This window comes from Microcebus murinus, chromosome 22 (assembly GCF_040939455.1).
Source record: "Microcebus murinus isolate Inina chromosome 22, M.murinus_Inina_mat1.0, whole genome shotgun sequence".
Classification (NCBI taxonomy): domain Eukaryota; kingdom Metazoa; phylum Chordata; class Mammalia; order Primates; family Cheirogaleidae; genus Microcebus; species Microcebus murinus.
In genome coordinates this window covers 10,838,659-10,847,739 of record NC_134125.1, presented here as the reverse complement: position 1 = coordinate 10,847,739, position 9,081 = coordinate 10,838,659, and positions in this window count along the sequence as shown.

Below are 9,081 nucleotides of genomic sequence, written 5' to 3'. Positions count from 1 at the left end.
CTCTAAACCCGTGCATTGTGTTTTGTCAGAGGAAAAAAACTCTGATTTTGATTTATTATTTCATGTAGATATTATGTAGATGTTTGTGTTTGACATTTCCTGAGAGATATTTCCGTCTCTGAGGACTTTAAAAAATGTACTTTTTGTGAAAGACTTTAATTTTTTTTCCCCCTCATTTTTCTGTATGTGTGTGTAGGGTAGAAGATGAGGGGCACTTTTAATATTCTTCATGTTTAAAATGTTAACTTAAAAGAATTTACTGGGAGATTATGAACTTTATAGAAGACAGACATTTGTTGAGAGTCAATTGCTTCTAATAGTCTTTTTTTTAGTAAAAAAAAGCCATTTTCTATTCTTCCTATAATTACAGAACGTTTTAAATATGAGTAATTATACCTTGACGTATCTCATGATTTAAAATGGACTTCTGAGAATGACAGCAAAGTGGTTTCTGCATTTTGTAGTTCAATAAAATCAAAAGCAGTTAAAAAAAATAAGTTTACAACTGGATTTGTTATTCTTTCAAAAATCAGTCATAAATATGGACCTTTTTTTGAGGGGGGCGAAGGGGGGCGGGTGAAATTTCAGATTGGAACGAAGTCATAACCCACATCAGGAAAATCGGCCCTTTAATGAGAGAAATGAAAAAGACTTAATCACCAAAACCCCTCCAAAATGACACTTCAAATTACATCAGAACTCTACATGGTAATGCAGAATTGAGAGCCTTTCATCTGAAAAAATGAAATACTTAATGATTTCAATGAGTTCGTGCCTCCCCAAATTTGAGATCTGCATAATGTACTCAGTGCTTGGATTTGTTTTATATCTCTAAAGTATTTATGGAAACAATTCTTTCTCTTGTCCCCTGCCCGCCTCCTTCATCCTTTCTTTCAAGATGAAGGTAATTTGTTTTCTCTGGGAAGAGTTGTTGGGAAGAGTAATGTAGTTATAGAAAACGCCAAATGGCATTTCCAAGCTATCTGAGAATATTAACGTTCGAGTGTGTCAGATCTGCCCAGAGGCAGGAGGCTTAAGATCATTTTTCTCAGTTGAGTTTTAATGATTGAATGCATTTTATCTGAAGGGGAGAAAAAAAGGAAATACATTTTTTTAAAAAGTTTAAATTTATAGAGGGTGCCTAATGAACTAGTTAACATTGTTACTATCAGGAAAGTCTAAACCGTTCATAAATAAACAATTTTAAACCACCGTCACCCACATGCACACACTTTTTCTTTCAGCTCCCTTTAGCAATTTGGAGTACAAGAGATTAAAGTCTTTTGGAAATTTCCAAGGTCAGACCTCAACTAAAATAGGATTAAGGGGGGGTAAGGGGGGAAAAGAAAAAAAAAATGTAGAGAAAGGTTTTATTCCCCCCCTTCCCCCTTCTCCTAACTATCTGAAATAAATCGGAAGTTATTTCTCGAAATCCTCCTTTCCCCTGGCCAGTGGCAGCTCTTCAAAAGGTTCTGAGATTGTTTAATATTTTATCCCCTCCTCCCCCCATTGTAAGAAAAACAAGTAGAATGAGGAAGGGGGAAGTTAAAGGTCGGCGTTAAGGGTCCCTTTTAGGCGGTACTCCAGGGGGCACTGTGACATTAGGAACTTTTGTTGAAAGTGGCTGCTAGCTTGATCAAGACTGAAAGAAGAAAAATTCTCCAAGTTCGCAACCATTTTCTCGTCAGATGTTCCAAGCCAGTACTCCAACAAAGGAAATGAAAAAGGAAAACCAACTCTTTTTTCCCTTTTCTTTCTGTGTTCCATATAGAATGTTTAATTTCTGCACCAAGGACACATGGCTTTGAATAGAAAAAAAAAACGCACAAAGATAAAACAGATTTCCTGACCACATCTCCGTAAAATGTTTCTCTTTCTCTCCTTCCTTCCCTCTCTTCCTCCCTCCCTTCTTCCTTCTCTGGTTCTCACCTCCTGCCCCACATAAATGTTTTCTTTTTCTTTTTCCATTTTCCCTTCTTTTGACTTCCTCCCTCCCTCCCTTTATTCCCCACTCTTTCCTTCCCCTTTCTAAGCCTCCCTACAAATAAACAACAACAACAAACCACATCTTTCAGTCTACCTTGGTTGCATTTGTTCTTGTTCTTAATTTGATCCATTCTTTTAAAAAGTCTTCCCGGATGTTGCCTGCCCTTTCATTCATCAGATTTGAGCAAAAAGAGCTGTCTCACGGTACATTTTGATAGATCTTAACAGTAATTACGTAGGAACTTCAAAGCAGAACTATTTGTGTGCTCTCTATCTTTCTGCACGCGCTCGCGTGTGCGCGCACATACACACACAAACATACACACACACACACGCCCTCTCTCAATCCTAACCCTGCTAAATCCAAACAGAAAAATCCTTTTCAAACAGCAGAAAAATTGTGTTGAAATTAGCAGCTGGTATCTTCAATGTACGATGCTTGCAAAAGCCTCCCTAAATTTCTGGGGAAAGAATGAAAGGAGCCTGTAAAGAAATAGAACTTCTTATTTGACGAGTTTCCATTAAAAAAAAATGTCTTCAATCATGCCTCAGAATTTCAACATTTTAAATTAGGGACCATGACTAAATTACGATGATAAAAAGAGAGGCCGAGAGATACATTTAATTAGGAACTGCCAAAATTGAATCTGGTGCTGACATTCCCTCGTTCCTAAAGTGAATGATATGGTCCTAGCAAGTGTGTACTTTTGGAATGGCTGTTTTATGACAAACATTTGAAATGAGAGTTTTGCATATTAAACATTCCAGTGCTGTGTCTACCTTAAAACAATCAGAGCAGGGCCGTCAAGGAAAAAACACTCATTCAATAAAATAATGAACATTAAAGCTGGATGTTTCATTGACGAAATGTTTTCCAGGGATTTTGACTTTATTATAAATGAAGTTTTATCTCAGGAACTAAAAATACTGGAAAGGAAGGAAATCAATGAAGAGGCTTAAAATACGAGGAAATATTAACCAAATTCTCCCATTGCAGGAAGATCTGGAGCTTGTAGGTCCCTCTGAAAGTCCGAGCAAAGCGTAAACAAAAGAAATTACCAGAACCCAACCAGAGAACAAGCCTTCTTCAGCATGGGCACTTCCGAGCATGGCAGACCAACATAGGCATCTGCGCCTGTGCGATTTGTACTATTTTCCATATATCTAATTTATGTAGATAATTTAGGAAAACTTCCATACGGTGCAAATGGAAAGAGCATTTGATTTTTGTGTTGACACACTTCCTAGGGAATATTACAAATAAAAACATATCATCTGCTCCTTTAAAGAAAAGCATCCCTCTTCCCTCTGTCGATTTTGACAAATTCTCTGATTTGAAACCTGATGAAATGCAGGCAAACTAAACTCTAAAGGAGGACGTTTAGGCACAGATTTTCTGTTTTCTCTGTAAGAAGAGGCAAAATGATTTAAAAGGAGAACCCCCAGTGTTTCCTCTGGCTTTTACTGGACGACAAAAATGCAGTAGGCTGGAAAAAAGAAATGAGTCCGTTTGATCTTAAGTAGAAATGCCTATTTTCAGGTGAAACACACATCAACTTACTCTTAAAATATACCTGCATGAGCTGAATTCTTGCTCCTTTGGAAACGAGCATATTCATTGCAGTTTGATTTTTCTTCTATTTCTTTCTTTGCCTTTGTTGTGTTACGGTCTCGTAAACTTGCCGAGGATCATAAATCCTTTTGCAAACTGTGATATGCTGATTTAGGGGTCCGGATAAAGAGTGCGTAAAACTGAAGTTTCGAAGAGTTTATTATTAATTGATATTACACTGTAATAATAGTCAAAATGATAAGAACAACAATAATAAATGCGATTATAAGCAGAGTTGATCTCTCCCAGATTTTTGATTTTCCCTTTAAATACTTAAAGAAGAAACAAAAGGGAAAAACGAGGCTTTATTTCTAAATGCATATTCCCAATAATGGAATAATGAGATATTAATATAGTAAACATGCATTCAAATGCTTGAAGCTATACTATTGAGTTCTTTTGGAAGCTTTGAAATGGGGGAAACATTTAATGGTATGGGCTGAGAAGCAGGCAGCTGTCTTATAAAAGTGGCCAGCAGATGGCACTCCAGCCCCTGATTTCCACCACAGGGCCCTCTTTGGGTGCCTGTTCCTGGTCTTTCAAACTAGCCTATGGACAGGCACTTTGGGGCTAATTTTGGATACTCAACAATACCATCAAGAAGTAGAGAAGGAAGATGGTCATTGAGGCAAGGAGCTGTATTTGCTGGTGGTTGGTCTGGCCAGCTTTGAAGAACCTTGCTAGAGCCAGAGAGGAACCATTTATCCTGGTGTTGGGTGTATCTTGGCCCGCCACAGTGAGCAGAAAAAGACTGTGACATCCCAGGATCATCCACATCCTTTCCGGCATTCAGGAAAGAAATGGAATCTTTGGTTAGTGGTGTCCTTACAACACCTTCGCGTGCCGTGTGGTAACGAAAGACGTTTCGGGCTTTCCCAAACCTTTTAACCAAAATTTCTGTTGCATATAAGTCATAGCCATGGGAATGCTTGTGGTGGAGGGAGAAGATGAAGATGATCGTGTGTGGGTGGTGTGTTTGTGCATTTGTGCGCATGTGCGTGACATTACTAGAAACGGGGAAGGCAATTGACAGACAAATATAATGGTTGAATGATGAGAATACTGGTTGAAGGCAAAAGGGAGCTATAATGTGAATACACAGTCAAATTATCTGAATCAAAACTGGAGATGCATAAAATAACAAAGGCTTTTTCTTGGCCACTTTTCAGGATGAGAGGCAAGGGAGGGAGTTATAATTTAGATGCCAAAAATGCTATACTTTCTGGGACAACAGATGGTTATGGCATCGTTGCTACAGAGCATATGAGGGTGGAACAGTCTTTCAGGTCTGGAGGGTATTTGGCCACCACAGTCTGGGGAGAAAGGGGAAGAAAAGGAAGTTTTCATTTTCATGGAGGCTTCAAGGTCTTCATAACATAGCTTCCAAGTGCAGTAAAAACCTCAATGTACTGGAACCTGGCCAATCAGAGCCAGAGAGGCAAATAACCCGGAAACAAGTGGCTATCAGGAATGTATTAACAACAGAAATAACAAAACTTCTTCGTGATACATCCTGGAGTCAATGTAAACCAGTGCTTTGTCTCTTTTGCATTTTCTGTGGCTCTAAATTTATACAAGACAGAAAAACCCATTTTTGTTTATTCAGTAGACTGTTTTAGGAGTATAAAATCAGTCAGTAGAGCTGGCGGTCCAATCCAAGCCCTTACTCAAGAAATGAATTCATTCCAACACAGGAATAATAACTGCTGCTGATAGGTTCTTTGTTAGAACCAGAAACTGTGCTTGATGCTTTTACATGTATAATTTCATTTCGTCTTCATCAAAATTCATGAGAGAGGTCTACTTTTCCACTTTATAGATGAGGAAACCAAGTCTCAGAGAGGTTAGGCCATTTGTCCAAGATCACACAGCCTGAAAGAGGCAAAGCTAGAGTTCAAACAGCTGATGAGAGAGTGAGCTTCAAAGTAGGATATTTGGGCATGGTTTCCAAGCATAATTTTTGAGGCAAGAAGAGGAAAATGCATGGAACCAGAAGTCCCCTTGAACTCCTAGAGAAATGTTTCAGGGAAGAGAGAGGTTTGGGATACTGGGAAATGGAAGTGTAAACTTACTGTCCCAAGGAGATGCCATTTCGATGGCGGCTGAGAGAAGCCGGTAATTCTTGTGTACCAGTGACCTTTGCTCCTCAATGCTGGGAGAGCAGAAGAGTATCAAAGGCTGCTTACCTGATAAAGTGCCGTGTGGGACAGAGAAAGCCAAAAGCAAAATGGAGTTTTCCCTGGGCCTCAAAATTTGGAGGGAAAAGATTTTCAAATGTTCAGGCTCTTTTCCACTTTTCCAGCTGTCTCTTTATCGCTCAGCCCCGGCTCTTTGGCAACCAACTGCTGGACAGGAATCCAACTGGAGACCAAAGCCAAGCTCAGAGAACCCTCCTGTCCAAAAACGTCTGTCTTCTCATCTTCTTTGCCTTTTCTCCTCATCCTGACCTTCTCTGTGACTTTGAAGGCTCATTCCAGGTGGCTTGTCTTGGAAGCCACATTTGCTGGTTAAGGCTCTGGGGCAAGGCAAGCTTACTTGGAGAACTATGAACAGACCTGTTTGGCTGGAACTACTTTGTAGGAACAAGTTAATTTCCTTGTTGGGACAATAGTCGGGGAGATTCATTCTTCTGTGCACCCTGGGGTTGGGAGTCGGGGTTGGACGACGACTGCCTTCATGATGACATTCTGCGCTCTGCAACCCAGCTGTTTTAAGGAGGAAAATTCAACTTTTTTCTACCTGGACACTAAGCTTCCCTTCTTTGCCCTGCCTACATTTGTATATTTAGCCTGCTCACTCAGTAACTATTCATGGACGGTCCACTGTGTGCCAGACCCAGGGACTCAGCATGTAAGGGACTCAGGTCTGGTGGCAGTAAATGGGTGTTTATAATAGTGCCATCAGTGCTGGGGTGGGAGGTAAGCCATAACTGCACAGAATAAGCACCAAATTCAATTCTTCCAGGGGGAAGGACAAGGGGATGTTTCCTGGAGCAGGTGACATTTGAGCTGAGACCTGAGCAGATATAACCAGGTGAGGAAGTTGGGGGAAAAAAGGATGTTCCAGGCAGAGAGATGAGCATGTGCAAAGGATCTGGTGGTCAGTGTGGGAAGCAAGATGCTGGAAACAGCAAAAAGATTCTTTGGCTGGAGCCCAGGAGGGCCAGAGCTGGGTTCGGAGGAGTAGGCTGCGGCTCTTCAAGCAAAGCTTCAAGACGACTATTCGTTATCCAAATGGCAATGGGGAGCTATGAAAGGATTTAGGGTGAGGGGCTGACTCAATCAACTCCAGCTATGGCTCAGTGGATTTGGCGAATCATGTTTTCTTAAGGAGCATCATCTTTCTAAAATATCAATGCCGTCTCCACCCGTAGCTCCTGCTGCCCAAGGCAATGGGATGCAGAGTCTCTATTCAACGCTGAATTGTAATGATTCAACCAGAGCAGAACACAAGGACCAGAATGTCCACCCCAGTAGCTGCACAAATCAGGAAGAAATAAAACAAACCCAATGAAACGGTATCTTCTATATTGTTTTTTGGTTCTGTTGTTGGGAGGGAAGCCAGATCTCAGTGAAAAATGATTCTTGGCAGTTCACAGTGAGCAGCCTATCTTGGCAAAAGGAACATTTTCTAAGACACAGATTTTTTTTTCTCTCTTCCAAAGAGTACCTTATACCACAAGCATCTTTTTTACAAACGGAAAACATCTTGCATGTTGGGACCGATTTCTCATCCACCCGGCTGTCCTTCCCCAATGGAAGTAATTGGGGGAGAAAGGTCTGTTGGAGAATATGCTTTGATGTTGGGGGGATGGGGGAACTTTTTCAGCAAATGTTCATGGCAGACACAGTGATTGAGAAAGGCACATCCGTTTTGGAAAATGCCTGCTAATTAAATGAATGTTTTCAACTGGAAAGCATGTCTGAGCTGTTAAGATACATCCCCGATGAGGTTGGAAGGAATGCTTTAGATGTTGGCCTGAAAATGGGTGTTTCCATGAGCTTTTCATATACCTTGACCTCCTCAAATCTAAGATACCATATCTTAGTCATTCATTCATTCATTCGCTCTTTCCACAAGTGTTCCTGGAGCCCTGCTGTGCCAGGCTATGTAGTGGGTGCTGAATGCTTAGCGAACAAGGTGGTCACGCTCCTCTTGCACAACTTATGGGAGATTGTATTCTAGTGGACAAGACAGGTCTTTACCAAGAGTTCCTTTGTGTCAAATGTTCTGACTACCAAACATGAATATAGGAGCAATACACTGGGTCTTTAAAGACTGACGTATTTGGGTCTCAGACTAATCTCCCCTGTTTATTAGCTGTGTGGCCTAAGCCTTGCTTAGCCTTTTCCAGCCTCAGTCTTTCTATCTACAAAATTGTTGTAATGACAGCACCTATCTTACCAGATGAGACTGAGTATTCAATGAGAATGTAAGTAAAGTACTTAGTCTAGTGTTTGGTCCACTGAACGAGCTTGACACATGTGAATTATGTTTATTATCAAGATCAAGGACATTCAAGCATTTTTAAAGGGTAAATTCATGTTCATTATAGGAAAAAATTCAATAAAAATCGCCCCTGAAATAAACATTGAAGGTTCTCTTATCCTACTTGGCCAATTCTACCTGTGTATTAATAAAGGTTGCAAGTGACTGCCAACTCTATGGGGTTCCAGTATGAAAAGGAAACTATTGATTACTAGGCTGAAAAGTCCAGGGTAGAGCTACCTTTACACACAGCTGGGGCCAGGGCTTCAAAACAGACTGTGAGCCTTTTCATCTCTCAGCTGTACTTCTACACAGGATCTTTCTTAGGTAGCCTCTTGTTCACCGGCCCCCGGCACCTCCAGACTTACCTCTTCCCAGAGAAGTGAGAGCTCTTTGCCTGTAGTTCTAGGCATGGCTAGGATTGACTGGTTGGTTAGCCTGGGTCACGTGCCCAACCTGAACCGCTCAGGGGATGCTGTTCTTTTATTGGCCAGGCCTGGGTCACGTGTCCTTCCCTAGAGCTGGGGAGGGGAGATGGAGTCAACTCCATCTAAATCACGTGTGCTAGAGCCAGAGCGTGGCAACTGGGTCTGTTTGCCTAAAGATGGAATCCTAGGTTGTCAAGACTGATAGATGTCGGTCAGTACTACCCAGAGATTGTTACCTTTGTTAACCTTTGGTGTGTTCACTTCCAGACCTTTTCTTTATGTGTATATCCTTCTATAGTATTATGTGGTGTGTGTATGTATACACGCATATTATAATTGTGCGTGTGTGTATTTTCCCCAAACGGGAAACTTGCTTTATTCACTTAGCAAATATGTAAATATAACATGGCCATCTCAATATGTATAGATAGATTGTGTTATTTTAAATAAGAATTTTAAAACTCAAAGGGTCTCTGAGCTCATTTAGCCCTGACTCTTCCATCTTATCTTACAGATGGGAAGACTGAGGCCCCTAGTCTAGAGGGTATTGCTCAAGGTCACACAGTA